The sequence below is a fragment of the Cricetulus griseus genome (assembly GCF_003668045.3).
Source record: "Cricetulus griseus strain 17A/GY chromosome 1 unlocalized genomic scaffold, alternate assembly CriGri-PICRH-1.0 chr1_1, whole genome shotgun sequence".
NCBI classification, from domain to species: domain Eukaryota; kingdom Metazoa; phylum Chordata; class Mammalia; order Rodentia; family Cricetidae; genus Cricetulus; species Cricetulus griseus.
In genome coordinates this window covers 93548475-93571801 of record NW_023276807.1, presented here as the reverse complement: position 1 = coordinate 93571801, position 23327 = coordinate 93548475, and the positions used below count along the sequence as shown (strand labels likewise).

Sequence of the window (23327 nt, the reverse complement as noted above, 5' to 3'; positions counted from 1 at the left end):
GGAGGGTTGGGCATGTGTCCCAAAAGTTCTTTACCTGAAGCCACCTGGGGCACTGTCTTGGTTAATGCTGGGCCTTCTCAGATGCATGTGGTTTTTGGAAGTACTTGCTAAAGTCCAAGTCTGACCTGCCAAGCAGATCGGAATAGAAACATGCCTTTGTGAAAATGGAACAGGAAAAGCCCACCCTCTCTTGGGTGGCCCAATCTGGGACACTGCACAAAATGGTGGAATGGGACACACACAGAATCCTGAAATTGGTGAAAGGGGCAATGAAGATGGTCAGCTCCATTCTGTCTCTGCATTAAGACAGCCAGACTGCCTGGGCTGCACTATCAGATCCCTGGATCTTTAGCTTCAAGAAATGGTGGCCAATGGAGCAATGTAAGCCAGGGAGGGACAAGGGCATGCTTTTGCCTATGATTAGATGCCATACTTTATGCCTATGTAAAGGAAAAGGAAGGGAGGGCAAAGACTTATGTCAATTCGGCAAAAAGCCCAGCCCAGAACGGTTTCCAAAGAGCCCAAAGTAGAGAAGAAAAGCTCAGCATGCCAGCTGTCTCTATCAAGGAGTGAGGGGAATACTTTTTATCTGTAAGGGTATCAATTACATTTTTTGCTTATGATTCTATTTATATAAGCTGCTGAGTCGAACATGAAAATGTTTGGACCATTTCTGGCCAGGCTTCAAAATACTTGACTCATATTCACATATGACATAGAAAGGTAGACATGCACATGCATGCATGCATACATGTATGTGCTCATGATTTCACTTAAATCTTCCTACTAACCTAAATACTTTAACTTCTTAAAAGGCACAGAAAAGCCCTAGTATTCCACATTCAGCATTTCTGCAACATAGCTACCTCCAAAGAAGGCTATTTTTGACACCAGCAAAAGCAACTTTGAATTGCTTAACTTTAACACCCATTCTGCTATGCTACAAACACACACATCAGATTGAGTTATTCATGGCAGAGTTTGTCAATGTTTCATATTTTAAAACACCTACGCTGAGATGTTACATATTACACACTTCCTATGTTGGATGTGTACAATTCAGTGAGTGCTGGTATCAAGACAGAGCATACAACCCTCACCATGTTCTAATTTTAGAATATTTCCATCACCCTCCAAAGAAACCTCGTGTCCGGAGCCTGTCAATCTTGACAAATGGTTTTCCCAAAATAAAATATCTTTGCCAAGTCAGTTTTATTCCCGGTTTCAGATCCAGTATTCCCATATCAAGGAAGCAGCTTGGCCTTAAGGTGAAGGACACTGGCTCTAGAAATTCTGCAGATGAGCAGCTACCTGACCTTGGGGAAGACTGACTATACAACCTCAAAGGCTGTTGTGTGATCATGCCCATAAAAGCTCCCCAAAGCAAATGTCAGCTGCTACGCTCACTAGAACCACTGCTGTACCATGTCTCCCTTCTCTATCTCTTGCTTCTCCACCACCACCTCACCTACAAAACATCTATCACCACTTCAGTCCACTACTTCCTCCACCTTCTCTACTACCACCACTTTCACCATCACTCCCCTCCATGGCCTCCCCCAACCCATTTATCACCCAGTCACTCTTTCCTCTTCCACTATCTCCTCCACTTCTAACATCCTTCCGCCCCCTTCTATCATCAGCTCCACCCCCATCTCCTTGATAACTTTTACCTTTCCTTCTCCTCCACCAATACCTCCCCAATTTCTATCAATGCTCCTCTTTCCCCCAATTTCCATTTCTTTCACTATTCCCCCACTTCTATCATTGTTTTTACCTCCTTCCCGTCATCTATTAGCACGACCGCATTCTGCCTTCTCAGCTTCCACCATAAATTCCAATGAACTCAATACCACCTCTCCTCCACTAGTTTAATCACTGTCAACCCACAATTGCTATGATTTTTCTCTCTACCTACCACTTCGTTCTACGTCCCCTCAACTTAACAAACCACTTCCCTTATGAAAAGACAAGTGAAAGGACTCCAGAACTTCCACCTTACGTTACATAAGGCTAATTTGTTAGAACTGGTTATGGGGGAGAGCACCCTAATCTACTGTGAGCTCTACAGTAACTTCAGGGAGCAACTGGAAGCTCTACCTGTAGAATCTCTGCCCTCATCCCATAAATATCCAATTAGTAAGATGAACAAATATGGCCTTTAAAGTATATAAGACTATCAGTCAAGGCATAAATTAGGGCATGAATATAATTGGAAAACAACACATTTCTAAATTGAATAAAAATATTTTGATTCTGACCTCAAGAAATTCCAGAACCATGAAAAGGGGGGAAATTCCAGGTTTTACTTTCTGAATATTTTCCCCTATCAATTTCCTCTCTTCTGTCATAGAAAATTATTACATATAATGAGTTCCAGGGATCCTTGAAGACCCAGGCTAAAAGGTCAACAAGAGACTCAGCCCTTTGGAACTCAAGAATCACCCAGCTATATATACACTCAGAGACCCCCAGATAAAAAAGAGCAGACCCAGTTAATAAAAAGGCAATGTGGCATGTTAGTAAGTACAGAGTCAAACTTGGAAAGAACAACATTGGACATTCTGGTCTGCTAGTTTTAGGGACAATACCTAAGCATCTCAGAGCGTCAGCTGCCTTGTCTAAAACAGGAATCACCACAAAGGCACTGCTATCAAAATGAACCTAGATTCTTCAGTTCCATGCTTTGTATTCTCTATGTTCTCTCTTGCTTCTATAGCTCCTATAACACCTATACTAAAGCCAGATCCCACAAACACACATTTAGAACAATTAACTGGACGGAGTTGCCTTTAGAGTAACAAGTCCATAGCAGGCACACAACATGCCTATACTCTGTGCCTCGTGTAACAGGAGGAAGGCATGCACCCCTTCCTTGAACCTGCTCAACAATAATCTCAGAACTTGGAAAGGGCCCTCACTGTCCTGGCTGACCGGGAAAAGGCCTCAGGGTTGAGTGTGATGTAATCCTTGGTAGTGCTTCTTCCTCATCTCTAAGTCCCTGTAGAAGGCAGAGGGCCAAGGGTAAATGGCAGCTCATGGCCAAGAACCCAGAGGCAGAATGAGATCGGCCTAGAGCTCCAGCCTAGATCCCCATGGAGTATCAGAGCTAGGATTTAATTACTCCTTGGACAACAGGTGTGAGATGGAGCATGCTGAAGTTCAAGGTGATGATGGTTCAAGGTTATACTTCCTTAAGGTCTGTTGTAGTTTGAATATGAACCATCCCATTCTACCCTTAGGCTCATAGCTCTCTTTAGGAAGGTTATGGAACCTTTAGGATAATGGAGCCCTGATGGAGGAAGTATGTTATTAGAGGCAGGCTTTGAGGTTCAAAAGCCAGTACCACTTCCTATTTTTTTCTCTCTCTGCTTCCTGACTGCCAGGCAGCCTGGTGCTCCTGCTGCCATGCCTTCCCTGCTGTGATGGACTGTACCCTTTTGAACTGTAAACCAAACCCTTCTCTTATAATCTGTTTTTTGCCAGGGAATTTTATCAAAGCAACAGAAAGGAACTGATATAAAATCTATTTTGTATTTGAATAAAGCATGAAAGTAATATAAAAAAGAATATACAGGCCAAATCAAGGTACAACAAACTCAGTCTTTTTGTCAAACAGTACTTTCTCTCTGTAAGGTAAGACAGCTTGCCTTCATAGTAGGATTGTTGGGACACAAGAAGTTCACCCCATCCTAATTGCGAGAGGAATCAAATATTTATGAACTAGTGGTGTGATGAATTAAATAATGTAAGTTAACACTATACTGTATGGGCCATTTCCTCCTCTGGAAAACAGGACCAGTAAATTCCCTTTTAGTTCTAAGACTGGACTTGCACATTTTATAAGAATATTCCTGAGAGACTCTATTTCTAGAACCATGGTTAAAACGGTATTATGAGCTGGGTATAGTAGTGTATGCCTAAATTCTAATGCTGGAGAGGTTCAGGCAGGATCAGTAGTTCAAAGCCAGCCTGGGATACACAGTTAGACCCTGTCTCAAAGAGTCCTAGAAAGGCAAGAACAATGAGCCCATCAACTACCATTGCATTGCCTGCAGAGATTTTTTTAAGCTACAGTGGCCCATTAGAGAGAAGCTGTGGAGACCAGCCCCAACCATGAATTCTACCTGCCTTCCTACCATCTGGTATGATTGAAGGGAGCTAAGTGTTGCTTTTATTGTTTTCATCAGCATCCTGAATAGTTGGAGGACTATCAAACCATACTAACCCAGATTGAGTAAGAAGTTGACATCTTCATGTTTCTAGCTACTTGTCCTGGCTCAGTGAGTCCTGAAAAAGTCTAGGAATCCCAGTTTCATTTGTAGACACATTCAGACAGTAACACTAACAATTATGCCTATTTGGGAAGGCAGTGAGATGGCGGATAAAAAGTTCAGTCACAAAACACAGGCCTGTTTTCCTGGCCATCCTGGAGGAGATAGCCTCCAACTTTATCATAGCCTAACATGAGCTGGGGGAGAGGTGGTGGTGGGCGAGGGGCCAATGGGAAAAACATGGAGGCCTTCACTGTTCTTTTTAGTAAGCCGTGTACATACTATTCCATGCCTGAATAGTGGTTATAAATGGCAACAGCCTGGCTATTCATAGGGCCACTCCAGCTTCAACAGACAAGGAGGAAGAGCCAGCTGGCCTCCATCACAGGAGCCCAGCTGCCAGGCTGTGTACTCCCAATACTGTCAACAAATGGAATGACACTTGCAAGAAAAGTTGGAGGACTGTGGGAGTGAGTGTATGCAACATAGATATGGTGTGCATGTGTGCTGCATTTAAACTAATCACAGATACAGATTACCTGTAGCTATCAAAAGCCTTTGCAAAACATTTCTCTACCCAGAGACTTTCCCTCTGCAATATGAACTGATTTGGACATCAATGGAAGACTTGCTTACCTACTTACTTGTTACCAGCTAGACTCAAAATGTCTTCCTCCTCCTTCCAAGGTTTCTTTTTCAAGAATGGGGTTCAAAGGCTAAGGGGCTCTTCGCTCAGAATAAGACCAGTGTGTGGAAGGACCTGTGAAGAGTGACACTAAAGCCATGGCCACATTTTCAGGGGCTCCAGTTGAGAACAGAGAAAAGGGGCCACATCTGAATTCTCTAGGACCCTGCCTCCTCTGTCATTCTTGAGACGCTCGATGGAGGGGTGAGGATGAGGGCTCTGCCCGCTCAAATACTTCCAGCCCAAGAGACTAAGTTCTAGCAGGCAAGTTGGAGTGTAAATTTCCAAGAAGAAACTCAGTGGTTCACACAACTGAGGTCCTGTGGGAGCAATGAAGAAGACATGAAGGAGAATGAGAGGGTGGGAAGTAGAGCCCCAGTTTTTCAAAGTTAGACACTTTGTGACCAGGATGAGGGGAAGCAACACAGCAGGAGATGCTGAAAAGAGGTCAGTATGGAGGCAAGAGCTGTGGTAGAGCAATGCTGAAGCCACGTGCCACACCCCAGCAAAAGTGCTACTTGTTCAGGGAGAAAAAAAAATTACAATAAGCATGAAGAGATTCACACATGCCATTAAAAGCCCCATGTGACTGTGGTGTAGGAACACACAAATGGCACTGACACAGTTACTAACTGAAACGCCAAACACTCAAATAGGAAATTAAATAAACTCATGTTTAAATTATTCTTTTGCTTTAGTAAAAGGAGTAATTTACAGTCTCTGTTAAAATGTATCATTTAAAAATAATCAGCTGCAAACTGCCTAATTTTTTGTCAATCGATATATAATTATTGCCTATTTAAAACATATCATTTTTCTTTGTCAGGCTATCCAAAGCCCTGAGAGTAATTATCCAGGCATTTTCCCCACTTCTGCATCTCAGTGAGTGAGGATATTTTACAGCACCCGATCCCAGGCAGTGAGATTGTCAAAATAAACCAAAACAAACACATGCCTCATCCATGTGCCAGAGAAGAAGGGATGCCCCAATTCATTCAAGTGTCACAAACCGTTAACACAGAGATGCCATGTGTATTGCTTGCCACACTTGAAGAATTACAGCACAGTCAAGGTACCCAACCAAGAATCTATTTTAAACTTTCTTGGAATACAGAAATCAAGGCAGGCCTCTGTGTGCAGCCGGCTCCGCCCACTGCCAAGAGCCAGCTACTGCCCACCTTCCTGAGAAGGGAACACGCCTGGGCTGGGGCCCCCACAGTGCAGAACCCAGCTGGTTGTAGGCAGGGCTCAGGGTGTACGTGCAGAAGGATGAAATGGCCAGTACTCCTGTCCACATCTTCAATAGGTTATTTTTAATTCCTCTTCGCCCATCAGAGGTAAAGACAGATCCTAGAGGATTAAGTTGCTTCTCTAGATTTTCTGACATTCACTATGACACAGGATAAAAGGCCACATTCCGACTCTGTGGTGGTGGAATAATACACGTATCCCTCAAATATCAAGACCTGATCCAATGACTAACAGAAAGACATTTGTATGTTGACAATAAAGGACATTCATACAAAACTTACCTTTCTTCCAGCAAAGTTCTAAAGAGAAGATAAATGATAACCTGTAAACACACTGAAGAAACAAACCACCAAACTGACTTCTATTCTTAGACAAGAGAAAAGTTGTAGTGAAGCAACAGCATCTTTGTTAACAATGGCTCCAAATTTCATTTCTCCATCCACAGGCAACTTGGGTCTTTCCCTCTCCATTATGCCCTTGGGAGGACAAGGGACTTCATGTGTCACCTCACTCTTTAGGGATTATAGGAGCAAGTTTCTCTTGGTCTGTAATTTCTACATGTTCCTGAGCCTTAAGCTATGCTGTAAGCATACTGATATTCCCAGAATAGGCAACTACAATGAAACTTTTTAATCAGTCCCTCACTGCTCAAAGAACAGAAACAACACATGCTCTGGCCAGGGTTGGGGCACATGCCTTTAATCCTAGTACTCGGGAGGCAGAGGCAGGAGGATCTCTGGGTGCAAGGCCAGCCTGGACTACAAAGTGAGGCTCTGGCTTAAAAAAAAAAAAAGAGGAAGGAATAAGGGAGAAGACATTTTAACCTAGCTTGGGTGAACCTTAAAACTAAAGTGGGTTTAAGCTAAGGTCTGGAAATGCAGTAGTACCTCCTTGTCCACAAACTCCCAGTCAACAATGAACAGAAAATACTACATAGAAAATTCCAGAAGTAACTGCAAATTATACATGGTTCTGTGCCCATGGGATTCTCATCTGTAAGGGGAAGATCACGAAGGCCTATCTCATAGGTTAGTAGGAGGGTAATTAGCGCTTAATAAGAACCTCAGTTTTGTTCTTCTATGAAATGGGCATCAGGAAAGTACTGGCTTTCCAGAGATGGTAGAAGGCTAAAGACAAAATATGTACTGTTTCTATTTTACATTGGGGTGTTTTATTTCTAATGTACCATTCAATACATACTATACATACTGTTCAAATGGTTGTGGCCGAATGGGTTTTATTTTCTGTTTTGTGTTTCCTTCTGATGACTACCATTGCTTTTATTTATCAAAACATTTGCCACGGGTATATAATCCCTTCTTCAAGGTTTGATGGAAGCAAGGTGTGGAGAAGGATTATGAGGTTTGGAGGTAAGAAAGATAACTGATATCCACAATGATAACAATGCCATGGGGTCCATGATGAGCCTTGAAAACCCTATCACACAATTAGGCAGCATGGAAGGCAGCATTCTTGACAGGATATCCCATCTGGACAAGAGTTAGCTTTCCAGGTTCAAAGCCCTTGAGATTTCAAAGTTACCAACAATGAGCTATTGACTTATATTTATAGAAGCTCCCAGAGACTGTCATCCTATTGAGTAAACTCCATACTTCTCCTCTGACCATCAATCCAATCATCATGTCTGGGTCTTCCATACTTTGCAGCCTTCTGAAACCCATCACACTGCCCTCAAATGCCTGGGGGGCCCTTCCTGGCTCTCTCATGGTGTCCTGGGCACATCTTCTTCCTCAGGAGGCCTCTGTGACCTTCCCTTCCCAGATACTCCACCCTATGCCAGACTGTCCTATTGTATTTGTTTCATGACTATTAATTGTTCATAATTACCTTATTTACCAATCATTCCATGCCTGTCTCTTCCAGTAGAATTTGTGAACCACTTATTCATCTAATGAAGTCCAAAATGGCAACCTGACCCCCAAAATATGTCTAGTACATGGATGGTATTCAATATCTTAGAGATTAAAATTCAACTTTACTTTCGACTAGCTTCTAAAATGTTGTCATCTTGATGCTGAGTAACTTCCAAGCATTTCCTCTGATCCCTATGACAATTATTATACGGTTGTACACTCTAACGAAGGAACAGGGAAGGTGTTTGATCTCATCAAGACAAAATAAATATGAAGTGCCAAATTTAAAGTCTAGGCTTTCTATGTGAAATGAGTTATCCTCTGCCTGCTAGCTCCCAGCCCCACAACTCAATTACTACCTCCACTACTCAAGCAGAAAGAAGGGTCATTAGATGTATGCAACAATTTTGGAGCTTCTGTATGTATAAAAAATTCACCTAGCAGTGACTTGTTGACTGAATTATATATCTGACCCAAGCCACAGCTATTAGTGAACATAGCTAGAATTAGAAAATTATTTGTATATTGAAGATTTTAAGAAGATATTTTTCTCTATAAAACCCTAGAGATTTATCTAATTGCTGTAATTGCAGATTGCTCAAGACTGGAACCCACTGTAAATCATCCTGTTTTCTGAGAAATTCTGGAACTGTCATCTAATTTTCCAGGAACACTGAATACATACTGCCAAGTCTTGCTGCTGGATTTTTATAGGAGTAGACAGTGCCTTCAAAAGCCACTGAATGGCATTGAGCATGTCCTTAACGTATGACAGAGGAGAGCAGAGAATAGTCAGCATTGGTGCATTCCTGGTGTCCTGGCTCCTGGGGAAGCAGCCTTGGGCACAGCAGCATCAAGGACAAACACCCAGCAAGTCTACAAAGTAAGGCATTGATTGGAGTCTGTGCCGCTGCCATCTCTGTATGTACCAGCAGGAAATGGAAAACGCCAGGGGGAGGTGATTGAAAAGTAAGAGAGTCTTTGTGTCTCTACCCTTCCTTGGGCCATTATTTGGCCCTCAAAGTCTATCCTGTACCCAGCTGACAACGACACTAGTAAAATAACTGGGAGAGCTTCTCCCTTGGGATGCCATCCTCTGAGTTTCCTGCTGTGTTTTCTTGGGAAGATGGGATGAGGGGCCACACTGCATGCAGAGGGAAGGGCTGCAGTATGAACCACGGATGTAGCCAGAACTTCAATCAGCCACAGCCTTTTTAAGAACAAGGAAACCAGTATGCATGAGGCAGAGGGAACTGGATTTCTGCACAAGACTCACCCGCTAAACAGACACGTAGGTTGCCGCCAACCTTCACAGTTGGCTACGGTTTTCATCTCCTTTTCTGGCATGAAACTGATTTTGGCTTTACATCAGATTCAATGATTAGAACGAATGGTATTCCTAATCTTCAACTTTCTCTATAGATTTGCTCCACTTGGGAGAGCAAAAAAGAATGAAAAAGATTTCACTCTGCAGCTATGGCACGGTGGGCAAATGCTTATCACTGTAGCTAAAAAGAGACTTCATAGACTTTGGGAAGAAACACATTCAAAGAAGTACAAAAATCTGATAAAGGCCAGCACATATGAAAGAACTTTAAAACCAACGGCTCCACCAGGTAGAGGGATGAAGGCCCAAGAGAGATGGTGCAAGGACTTCAAGTGATGTGAGTATTGAAGGTACACATCAGAGTTACTGCTCAAGTCTAAAGAGCCAAGGACCAACACTCAAGACTCTATCCCTCCACACACTAAAGCAAAATTTGAAATTAAACTATGTTTCAGAAGTTGAAGGACACTAAAGATGGAATTTTTCTGGAAGCTCAGGGAGAGAAGCTGGAGGAATGGAAGGAACATATGCATGCATGAGGGAGAGAGAGAGAATGAATGAATGAATGAATGAATGAATGAATGAATGAATGCATGAAATGTTGGTGAGGATGTGGACAAATTGGAGCCCTTCTGCACTGTGTGGGTATAAATGTAAAATGTTGTGGTTGCTGTTGTCTGCAACCCCACAAAAAGCAAAACACCGAATTAATATAAAATATCATACTATGCTCACAGACACCAAGGAACTGTCTTAAAAAGCTAGCAGATTTATAGCAAATTAGTTTCTTTAATGACACCAGTCTTTCTCATTAACAGCTGTAAAATGACTATAGAAGTGTGCCAATAACTAAGGCCTATTTGTCTTCCATGATTTGAGGGCCTACTGGCCAATTTGCTTTGCTGTCTTGATTTCATGTGTCCAGTTAATGTTAAACCCTTCTTTGCAGACTGTCATTATAAATAATGTATGACAGTCTGTTGATCTATGCTTAGTGGTGACCTCATAAGTACTTAAATAATCATCATTATAAAGTTTATTCTTCTTTATTAAAACTATAGCTCTGAAATACAGTCAAGACAAAGTCAAGAGTTGGATGATACTAAAGTCAATATTTTTTCTTTGAAAAGTCAATATTTATACTTCTGGATACCAGAAATGATGTTGAATATGCCTTTGTTCTTTTGACATTATGTTTTGTTTTATTTTTCTATTTGAAGGGTCATTCATTCCAATTAAACCATTTTCATAAGGTTTAATAATGTCATACCTAGTAACACTTTTTATAAAAAGGATGTTGGGCATTCCTCAGTGACCTCTGGAAACTGGTACAAAGCAGGTGATATTTAAGCTCTGGCTATCACAGTTAATTGAAAATCATGTTTATGGTGGACTTGAATTGCAGAGTGTACATACTCCTACCCTACTGTTGGTCAAGCTGACAAACCAAATGGAAAGAGAGCAAGCAGATGATTAAAGAACACTGTGTGACCAAGCCAAATTTACCTCAGTTGTCTTTCAAGACAGGTCTCATATGACCTTTGGCAGTATGCTCAGTGTATGGTAAAAATCTGTGTGATCAAGCCTGAAGTTTTCTATTTTAGAAGATATTCATGACCTACCAGCTCCCTTCCACATTGACAAATTCAAAGACTGGTGCCTGAGTTCCCAGGCTATATCTAGCACACAGGGATGGCAGATCTACTGGACTTGCTAGGTTGGTTCAGGCCCTCACTGTGTTCCCAGCCAATACAGTGCCCATCATAACTGCCTCTTCCTTCCTCTGACCTCTTCTTTTAGAAAATGTGTCACATCTGCTTAAGCACAACTAGTAAGGGGAAACTTGAGGTTCGGGGAGTCACATAAAGACACTGTTTGAATATATCATAATGGTATTTAACACAGTATGTACTAACTTAAAAAAATTTAAATTAAAAAAAGAAAAACAGGCTGCTCACATGAGAAAAGGGGGAAGGTGACTGAATATGTCTGGAGGAAGGCTGAGAAGAGACCTGGGGTGACCTTCCTTGCCATGCCCTGAATGGCACATAGTAATGGGACTCAGGATAATTTGCTAATAGCTGTGTTTGGTTTGCTTTGTTTTTTTTTTTTTTCTTTTTTGTTGTTGGTTTCGTGTAAGATGGTTTCTGGTACCCAGGGTGCCCTCAAATTTGTGATGGAGCCACTGATGATGACCTTAACTTTTGATTCTCCTGCCTCCACTCTCAAAGTGCTAGGATTACAGACTTATGCCAGCATATCCAGCTTTAAATAGTGTAATTGTTGAAGGCAGCTTAAGTAATACAATTTAACTTAAAAATTGAAGTTAAAAAGAAGTTTAAGTCTTAAATTATTACCACAAAAAGGTTTTACCTTCCATAAAAGCTGGGAAATTCTATTCTTTACGAAGAGAATTGAGCAATGTTCATGATCTATTAAGATAATCACATTCAGAACAAACAACAGAGCATTTGCATTCTCAATCTTAATGAAAGGATAAAACGAAATGAATACTTTAAACATCAAAGGGAAAATAGAGAACAGACAAATGAAGAAACATTTAAAGCAGAGACAATTTATGATAGAAGATAGATGGCTTGTGGCAATGAATGTCAACTGCCCAATTATCTCCTGTTAAAGACATTATTCACGAATATTCTAACATTGAAAAAAATATTCAAGGCAAACTGAAATAGCCCAGTTTTAAAGAGACAGAAACAGAATAGATACTAACAAAAACCAAGTGGGAATGCACAGGGAAAGGCCAAGAAAAACTAATTCAAATTTTAAAATGATACACTGATACTGGCTAACATTTTAACTTATAAGAAAAGCTACATTAGGCCTTTATCCTTACAAAGTTCAAAACTCAGTACTGGAGAGATGACTTAGAGGTTAAGAACACTGGCTGCTCTCACAAAGGACTGGTTTTGGTTTCTAGCACCCACTTGGAGGCTTCCAACCATCTGTAACTTCAGTCCCAGGGTGTTCCAGCTCCCTTTTCCAGCTTCTGTGGGCACTGTATGTACATGGTGCATATACATATATGTGGACAAACCATTCATAATAAAGTAAAAAATAAATCTTAAAAAAATGAAGTACATGAAGTTTCAAGAATGAAGCGGAGTGTTGTGGCGCATGCCTTTATTCCCAGCACTCAGGAGGCAGAGACAGGAGAATCTCTGAGTTTGAGGCCAGTCTGGTCTACATAACAAGTTATAGGCCAGCCAATGGGGAAAAGACACAGTCACCATTTGCTGTAAAATAAAAACCAAAGTAAACTTCCCATCCTGGTGTGCTTGATCTTCTACATCTGTGAGTAGCCCACCCTTCTCATCAGAAGTAAGGTTCTGTTTTGAGAAAATACTTCATTTGAGTGATTTTGTTCACAACCCCAAACTTACTTCAAACAGAAGGCACAAATCTTTGAAGTTAAAAGAATGCATGACTGTGTGCTAAGACGGAGTTGCTGGATACTTGTGAAAAACAGGCATTTATGAATATTGACAAATACTTGAAATGATTTAAAAATAATAAGTCACAAAGAACAGCAAGGCATTTTGCAAAAAAAAAAAAAAAAAAAAAAAAAGAGTGCAAAGATTCTTTGAAGCTAAAGAATGTAGTCTTGGGAAGAACCTCTTCCAGGACTGTTCTAGAAGCTCAACCAGCACTCCATTGGGTCCAAATTCTGACATTGGGCCTTGTAGGCAGTGTGGCCAGAGGCTCCATACCACAGCCAAATACAACAGATCCAGAAATGAAATGAATTTAAAAAACTCAGAAAATTTTAAAATTAAAAACAAGCTCTGACCTAAATAATTGGTCCAAGGGGAAATTAAGATACAATAATATTCCCTAGACAATTAGAACAATACACACCATCCTGTATCAAGACAAGTAAGTGAGGCAACTGAAACAAGCAAGGAAGACTAGTGCCATGACACTTGTATCTTTTATAAAAGAGAAGTTAAATAACAATGTGACCCCTCCACACACACCAGAAGGAAGGAAATAGTAAAAAGCAAACCAGAGAGAAAAGCATTTTACGAAAACCCAAGGACAGTAATCAAATATAACTTTCTTCAAAACATAACCTAAGAAACAATAAAAGATTACCAATAGAAAGATAATGATTTCTAATAAGAGAAACTATGAGTGCTGGGAAATTAATTTGGAAATTTCAACAGTGGTTTTTTTTTTTTTTGTTAAAAACATATACTAAAAATAAGAATAAATTAAAACTCTCATTTACTTGTGGATTTCTGTTCTTTAAGCACAACCTCCATTACCATTTTAAACAGAATCTGTGATTACCTGTGACAGACTCTCAAGATCAAGCCTGTTTATTATTTTCTTTTCCTTTGGGATACAAGCCCAAACCAGGGCATGCTTTTCCTGAAATTCTGGACTTTTCCACTCATCTTCTCTACCACCTTCCTACCATGCAGCTGTTTGTCTACCATGTGGCTGCTCGCTGCCTCCACACAGAACATGATGATGGTCTAACTCAAATGCTATAGCTTCCCCTATTCCGCCTATCCAATTCACATTTCCTGCATGCTTCTGAGATGCACAACTTGTCTGTCCTTGAAAATAATTTCCTTTATTAACATGACTAAGAACTCAAGGTAGGGAACCACAGTTTTACTGGTAACACCAATGCAAAGTATGAAGTTTCTCTTTAATGGTATTAATCTCTTAGGAAACCATGTCTTCTTTACAATATTACAATGACTTTTCTTCCCAAATTTTTCAGTCTTCTGTCTTATCTTTGCTCCTGATTTTCAATGTAAACCTGGCTAAAAGCAGAAAGCAATAACCACGCCATAGTCTGAACATTGGACTATCTTGAAATTTCTTCTGCTAGATTAGTCCATCACTTTTATTAAAGTCAGACAAACTTAACCATATTCTTTGCTAGAATGTAACATCAATAGCCTCTAGTCCAGTTCCTAGGAGCCCATGTTCCCACATGAAATTCAGCCACACTAACACAGTAGTTACTGTCCATATCACTATTAGTATTCTAGTTTTATAACACCCTACTGGAATTGCCCATTAAACTTTGCTTACAACAACCTTGCGCTTAACTAGCCACATTTCCAATCATTTCTAACCTCTCTCAAGTCAGTTCTGAAAGCAAAGACCCCACTTTTCTAGTCTTACTTTTCTATATTAAGACCTTTTCATTGCTGTGACCAAGCAACTAAGAAAAAACAAACAAACAAACAAACAAACAAACAAACAAACAAAGGAAAATGTACTTGAGCTAGTGATTTCAGATGTGTCAGGTCATCATGTCAGAAAGAGTGTTATAGAGTACATTACCTTATATCCCAGTGGCCAAGAAGCAGACAAGAAGGATGCTGACATTATTTGGCTTTCTTTTTCCCCCTTTATTCCATTCAAGTACCAAGTCTATGGGATGATGCTACCCACATTCATTTTTATATTACACATGGTTGTTTTCATGCTACACTGAGTATGGCCTGCAAAACCAAAAGATTTTTCAACACAACTCTTAGCAGAACACATGTACTGGCTATGCTCCAGTCATTCACTCCACATGTTACATCTCCAGCTCTGAGAATGTAAGGACTCATTTTTCTTGCTCTGAACTTCTTCATGTCTAGTCACTCTCTCCTCACCACTTCTTTCCCTTGGATCTTGAATAGTTTTGAACATTTTCCCTATCAGGAAGGCTATTGTGAAGTCTCGGTGTCTTCTTTCCAGTGACAAAATTCATTGTAATGCACAGAGCTCAGCACCCTAAATCAAGAGTCTCTCAAGACAGTAACACCTCCAATGAAGTTCTTTCCCAATTTCTTTATAACTTGCCTGACAACTCTATTTTCATGGTCTCTGTAGCATTTCCACCTACCAGTGCCTGGCAGGTAATCTCCTAGCTTCATACCTACAAATTTTAAATGTGGTCTTCCTCAAGGTTTTGTGTGTGGGATTCTATACTAGAAAGATTAGAACTGGAATAAACAGGGACTTTGTTTTAAAACAGTTGCAATGTGTATAGTAAGTCACAGAGAGATTCCAAAGCATTTAGAGATTTCAGTGGTCTTGTCTCTCTAGGTCACTGGTGGTGGGTGAAGCTGGGGATTGATGAGGAATCCTCTTCAAGCCAGAAATAGCAGGTACAGAATTTAAACCTCAAAGTTGGCTGGGGCACATGCTCTTGATGAAGAAAAAAGCATAGCACAGCAGAAGTCTGAAGAAAGTTCCTACATTCCTTCCAAATCCACAAAACAGACAAGGCTTTATAGTAAAATAAGTTTGGGTTTTATACAAAGCCAAATGCTTGCCTTTCCACTAATATGTCTTCGAGCCTTTAATCTAGTAAGGCAGCTCTCTAAAGCAAGGTGAAAGGAAGCACTTTTTCCATGATTTAACTCGCCTCCCATGCTTTATGCTTTCTTTCCCCCTTTTCAAACCTGTCCCTCCACCCTCTCTCTCTCTTCATACCCTTCACAGCAGAGTTGACTGTGACAGTGGGGTGGAGGACTCTGTCCTTTCAGAAACATCACAAATTGGGAAGTTAGTGGGGGCAGATAGGTCCCCATCTTACAAGGTCACTCTGGTTCCAGTGTAGAGGACATATTGTACAGGATCTGGACAGGGGAAAAGGCTGAGGCATCAGCTGAATCCCTTTGCCTGAACCCCAGAGGATGTTGCCTGAGGATAAAGATTTGAAGATACATATGAAAGAATCTAATGTTGGGTCTGAGCACTCAAAAGGGCATTTCTGTACTTCAGTGAGAAAGAGGTAATGCTTGCTGGTAAAACCAGACAAAACAACAACAAAAAAGAACTTGGCTACATTCTTCCCCTGTCCTGAGAACTTGTACCAGGGTGAATTTAAAAGCAGTAGACTAATTTCTTTAGCAGAGGCACTTTTAAGACAGCATGGCTGGCATTCAACCTGTGGCTTGGTTAGTAGTCACAATTCTTATTCATGACCACAGTGAGAGACAGGGACAAGTTGAACAAAAATAAGTTTTTTAAAAATGTGAAATTTGGTGAGGAAGATATGTGAGAAAGCCTAAAGTTTCAAACAAGAAGAGTACAGATGACAAAGTATCTTCTTGAAACAATTGGAAAGCTATCTAAAGGCAAGAGCCTAACTTGAGAAAGCCTAAACCCAGAAGTGCCACTGCAGGAACCTTTAGGGCATGAAGTCTCACTGGGGAAAGTAGGCCACTAGAGGTTAGTCAATTCTACTTCTTCTTCCTGACTCTAGATGTGATGTGACCAGTCAGTCTTCTGCACATTGTGGCTTTCCCACGATGATGGAATAAGTCCCTCAAAACTGTAGACCACAATAAACCCTTCTTCACAGAAACAAGAGAAAATACTAAAACAATGGACAAGAACAAGTGAAGCAGATTGTAATTCTTCATGGTAGTTTGCTTCTGAAAGTCACTATGAGCATCATGGCTGTGAAACCTATTGTTTATGTATGCATGAAATACAGACTTAGAATTGTGCCAGCCTCTGGCTGTATTTTTTTTTTTTTTGACAACTGAGAAATACAGAAGCTTGTCTCATATATGTCTCTGCTTAAGGATACTTTACAAATAACTACCTCCAAAAACCAACAACAAAATACCTGACAATGACTAAGCCATATTATAAATACTGGTTTCTAGTATAGAATCCTTGTCTGACTACTGGAATGCATATTTCTTAATCCTACATGTGTGTCTATGAATAACCACAAAGGTCGACAAAATAATAGATCTGGGAGCTTCAACAAGCAGTCAAATTTACAAACACAGAAACCTTAAATATTAAGTATCAAGAGCATCTAGCTTCCTAATGTCTTGGTGTTGCCACCTATCCACTGTGGAGAAGGATGCTTACTGACATATGTCAATCCTTGGGTGATCAAACAGTCTGGTCCCTTGCATGTATGAAGTACAGCACGTTTGAACTAGTGTGCTACTGCTAAACTTATTAACCTTATCTGGTCTCTGTACCCATAACAACAGCGATTCTACTCTTTGTCTGACACGTACTCTATGTTGTTATCTACTTCCCAACACACCACTCCCAACATCTGTGTATGTTCCAAGAACCAGACCACATTGTATGACATCAGGAGCTACAGAGATTGTGCCTGAACTGAGACTGTTAGATTTTGATCTCTGTAACTTATCTTAAATGCCACATTAACTGCTTGCACTATATTCTGTCCTACTGCAATACTGGCCTCATCACTGCCTAAAACCATAAGCTTAAGCCTTACCCCTAATGATCCAACACACTATAGTACCAGAAATGTATCAATAATCTTCAATATTTCAATATGATTTCAGTTTCTGGAGAAACTCTTGGTTTACAGACCCACTGGCAGTCACCAAAATTTCTGGTTAGCACCATGATTTTCTGGTTAGCAATCAGGTACAATAATAGTGAGAATTACCATTTGTTTCTGAACCCAGAGAATGATGGCAAAGAGATGGGTCTACAACTTGAGAAGAGAGGGAAGACTGACAGACCACCAGACTTTCAAAGATCACTGAGCTATGGACCTTCAAATTCAGGAAAAGTGCAGTAGTTTCTTTTTTTTTTCTTTTTCTTTCTTTCTTTCTTTTTTTTTTTTTATACTCACAGATTTGACTTCTAGAAGGTACCGTGAGAATTCTGACAATTATTTTCAGTTTCTGACTGAACCTCAGAAGGGACAAATAACAAATCCCTAAACATCAACCTAAAATGCACCAGCCATGTGGGAATGAAAATGTTTAAATAGGAAACTAAAAACCAAAGCAGGATTGGTTATAGTGGTGGTGCGTGCCTGAAATTCCAGCACTAGGGAGGTGAAGTAGGAAGACCATGAGTTTGAGGCCAATCTGGGCAACACAGCAAAACCCATTGGAAAAAACAGGGAAAAGCCAAAGTAGAAGTTTCTAATTCTTCCAAGATGGTGCGGTGCAATTCTTTTCAGTCCTTCCTACTATTACTACAAGCCCTAGATTTAAGCAGCAAGCAAAGGAAGACCCTAGCAAAAGGCAGAAAGAGGGTAGGTTTCCTAGGACCTCTAACACAGCAAGTACCTCAGACAAGGTACTGTGCAATGCCAAACCAGAACTGCTGGCAGGTTTCAGGAAAGAAACCCTGCTTCACTGATCATAGGACAGCATGTAAGAGGGTACCCAAGAGAACCAGGGCTTTTTAACAGCACCTGCTAGCCAAGCAATGGAGAAAGATAGTACCCTACCACTAATTTTAGGGAGACTTTGGGAGTTAGAGTCCCACTCCCTCCCAGATTCTGACAGGGCCCGAGCAGTAACACGTCAATCTCCAGGACTGTGTCTGCTGCCAAATGGGAACTAAACTATTTCTCAGTTGGTGAAAGTAGAAAATGAACTGATTCTTATAATGGGGGGCAAAGCCAATAAGGGCCAATGGGAGCCAACTCCCTCCATCCCATTATCAGTGAAAAGAACAAAGGCTTGGAGCTGTTTTTCTTCATGGGGAAAGCAGCATCTGTGGGACCCACAGGCAGCTCTATCACCTTGCTATGATGAGACAACACATGTGGCCTCTTTCCTTCCTTACCCACTGCTGGGTACAAAGCACCCACTGCACTCTACAGGTTAACAGGGAAACTGCTCACTAAGAGGAAGGTTAGACAGGATCCAGAGACACAGGATACAACACCGAAAACACAATGGGAGAAAATTGGTCAGATGAGGAATGAGGAAAATGGCAGCATAACTGAGAAAAGACAATAGATACCAACATCAAGACAACTAAGATTTAAAAGAAGCTACTTAAAATATTTCTATAAGAATTGTAAACACTCTTGAAACAAACAAACAGGAGCTGAAGTGCTAAGATTCACAAACAGAGTGACAGATTATCTTGTTGGCTCATCAGGGATGGCAAGGTGAATGATAGGTGATCCGGTGTGATCTGTGAGAGACAAGGCACATAGAAAACCACCAAGTCAGGACTAGCTGAGTAAAACTGGTGAGGCAAAAAGAAAGAGTGTAAGGGAATCCCACAGGAGAAGACAAGTCTCCCTCAAAAAGTAAGAATGTTTGCTGTTTTTGGCTTGTGCAATCAGTTCATGGTTTACTGCCCCCATTCCACTGGACCTCTAGAACATCATGGTAGCAAGAGTATATGACAGCAGGCTTGCTTCAGGGTCTCTGGGAAGCAGAGTGAGACACAAAGAGGTTGGGGCCCAGATACAGCTTTTCAGGGCATATTTTCAGTGAACTGTCTCATCTACGGCAAACCCCACTTTTCTGAGTACCATGAACCCATCAAGGCAATAATCTATCAATTTATTCAGAGCCCTAACAATGTGATCACTTCCCCAAAGCCTGTCACCTGACAGCCAAGCCTCTAACACATGAGCCTTCAGAGGACATCTCAGTTCAAACCACAGGACTTGCCCACACCAGGCCTGAATGCCCTGGTTTGACACCGCAAAGCCATTCCTGGCTGACAAAAATCTGCCCCTGCCACAAACCCTGATTCTATTTTGTGTCATCCTCCTGAAATGCCAAGGGATTGGGCTTCAGTCAAAGCATAAGTGCTGAATAGAATTTCTTTCTGTTCAAAGTATCCCTATAAAAGAGGGGGCTGTGGAACCCAGGACAGTACTCTATACCAAGTAAATGCCTACTACAAATAGGTGGAATGAATTAAAAAAGTTAGGAAAGTGAGACCAAATCTAACAGTTTCAAATATACTCAAAGCACACTTAATCCAATCCGTCTAGTTTCAAGTCAGACCACCCCTTAACAAATGGGCTCAGAGGTGTGGAGGAACTCTGTTGGTATCCCCTGTGTGCTAGCACTGTCGCTTTCTGCTAGTATTATCACAGCAGAAAGTCTACAGACTACTATCTTCTACTATAGCCATTTCCCCATCATACTGTCTTAAGAACTGTCCGGTCAGGATTTGGGATGGAGTGTAGAAACAGGAAGCATAGGTGTACCAAAATTAACTGGCTTTCCTAAAGTCTAAGACTTCCTACCCTGGACTTAGTTTAAAGAAAACACAGTAGTCAGAGCTATCTCAGTGAGTATAGTGTGTGTGGGGTGGCATTTCAGACCACAAGCTCTCAGTTTAGCCAGCAAGGCTCACATTTGACAGTTATGGGAGTTTTGTAAGCTGGGTATGGTAGTACATACCTGTAATTGTAGCACTCAAGAGGCAGGGGTAGGAAAAATCAAAAAGAACAAGTCTATCTTTACCTACTCAGTAAGTTCAAGGCCAGTTTGGGCTCAATAGATTGTTACCAAAACGATAAACAATCCCCTCCCCCTAAAAAACCTTACAGCTAAAAAAAGCCTGGAAATTATGTCATTGGAGCAATGACATAATGGTGGGCCACACCACACCCTAGTCACTACTCATCAACACCTGTGAGGACTCAAAATTGTCAATCAAAGCAATAGGGTTCAGGCAGGGTGTGTCATGGGTAGAATGCTTGCTTAGTGTATGTGAGGTCCATGGTTCAATCCCTAATACCAGAAAAACCAAATAAAATAAACATGGCAGTGGATATCTGCAGACCCAGCTCTTAGAGCCTTGATGAAAGGTGGGGCCTGCCACAGCACAAGGCCGTTCCTGCCAGGAGGCCCCATTACTTAAGCTGCTATTGATAACCACATTTAAAGCCAGAAAGGCCAACTGTGAAATGAGTCTTCATTTCCATGCCATGTCCACATCAAGAAGTCCTGATCAGGCTATTGGAATGCAGAGGCTTTGAGGAAGAGCTCCATTTGAATGATGTAACCAGAAAAGAAAAACACGGGAGATGCAACTTGGTCAGATGATCCCAGTGGGGCCAAGAGTGGTTAGTTAGAGATGGCCTTCTGCCTATTTCAGATGTGTCTCTTCAACCTCGCAAAGGCATGCCAGAAACAAAAATAGACCTACACCTCAAGGAACCTCAGTGTTGCTCACAATAAATTCTTGTTGTGGAGAAAGACTCTCTGGTATTACTAAGGGACAGAGAGATCCAAGGGGGCTTTTACTGCTGGAGCACCAGGTTTGGCCCGCCATCTTAGGGACATTCTCCCTACGTGTACACCATATGGAAGCTGCAGGCACTACAGGCACTATCTATAATGACCAACTGAAAGTTAAGACAGCCACCTATAACTGTTGCAGGGTTTCAGACACCAAACCCTAACACCCATACTCATCTGTGCCAGGAGGAAGAGAGTAAGGGCCCCTGTCTTACAAAAACTAGTCTGTCCCACCACAAGCTGTCCACCAGGACAGGAATTCAGAACATTTGTGACTAGTCAGTTCATTCCTTGGATTGACATGGGTGAGAGTTCATGGGGTTCCTCAGATCCTTCCCATCACCCCTGTCCCAGTATTCAGAGATCTACAAAGAACTTTGGACTCTCAAGGTCTCATGTTAATCTATCTGGAGAGAAGCAAGAAATGCCAATCCATGCTCTTGTAGGATTTAGAGCACCCTGTATAAAATAACTCAACAACTCCCCATAAGGCTACACATGGGAAGGAAGGGAAATCATCTCAGAATACCTTATCAAAGGCCTTGGATACCAGAAAAGGCAACTGATGGAGTGCAGTTCCCTAGCCCTACATGAGCCCCCCAATTAGGTTCCTCTCTGTCATGGGTCAACCTGTGTTCCTAGAACATTCATATGCTGAAGTCTTAACCCTGATACTTTAAAGTGTGACTGTACTTGGAGACGGGTCATAAAGGGGTAACTAAGTTAAAGTGAGGTCATAAGGGTGGCCCTGGTCCAATATGACTCATGTCACGCCCTTAGGAGGTGAAAACACAGGCATACACAGAGGAATAAGTATGTGAAGACTACACAGGCAAGCCAAGGGGAGAGAGAAGCCTTAGGAGAGGCCAACCCACGAACTCCCTCACGAAACACTTCCAGCCTCCATTCACAGAAATGGCTGCTTCAGGCTAGCATATTACGAGAGGGGGTTGCAATACCTACACAAGACCCCACGTCATCACTACTTATATGAAGATAACAAAAGAATATTTTTCCTCCCAAGAAGATTGTTTGACTTTCCAAGAACAAAACATGAAAGTAAATCCAGACAAGAAGTAGGTCTCTACTGTCATGTCTACTAATTTTAGGGACAAGTGCCTAAATATACCAGTGGCTTCCAGCTCACCGCCTGGGTGTCTTCCTTATCCTAAAAGCAAGTGACCATCAAGGATGTAGAGCATGGAACTCTGCCCTCCTAAGAGGCAAAAGTTTACCCAGAATATAAGTTTTCAGCCTGGCTCAAATCTCACATTACATTCCGAGTTCCCCTAGGCTACATTCATACCCTTAACCTGTCTAGCCCCCATGACTTGCTCTGGTATACATATTTAAGTCTTGTGTGCCAAATAGCCCAAGGTATTACTCTGAGCACGGGAAGGTAGTGACAAATACTTGCCCTACAGGAGATGGACAATTCATCCCTCTCCTGAACTATGAGTCCTTTGGTTGCTAAAAGCCCATCTCACTGTGCATCTTAATCAAACTGTATTAGGATGCCACTAGATTTCAGGATGTTCATATGATGCAAACAGTAACTAACTTGGTAGAATGATCAGTATGGAGCAAGGGTGTAATCAGAGAGTCACTCATGGCTGCCAAATTTGCACTCATCTACCTATGATGTGGGTGCTTTGAACATGTAAACTCAACGAAGGACACATCAACAAACTTTTCCTAATTGTTAAGGGTGAAAAGAAGACCCTTGCTACCTCTTATCTGTCAGTTGGTCCTCCTTTGCATGTTGTTATGAATCCAGGCATGGGACTCATCAAGCCCTAGTTTGTCTCCTGACATTACCCTGACTCAGCAGGCTACATCTGGGCAAATTACTTGCCTCGATGAGCTTCAGTGTCCCTAGTTACAAAACAAATATAAAGTAGATCTTTCTTA

At 41.4% G+C, this 23327-nt stretch overlaps 1 protein-coding gene across 2 annotated transcripts in view; it reads right to left on the bottom strand.

The window, feature by feature from the left end:
* The window catches only part of Grb10 (growth factor receptor bound protein 10), a 113479-nt gene that overhangs the window by 64736 nt on the left and 25416 nt on the right, over positions 1-23327 (bottom strand). The gene's annotated exons all lie outside the window — the stretch shown is intronic.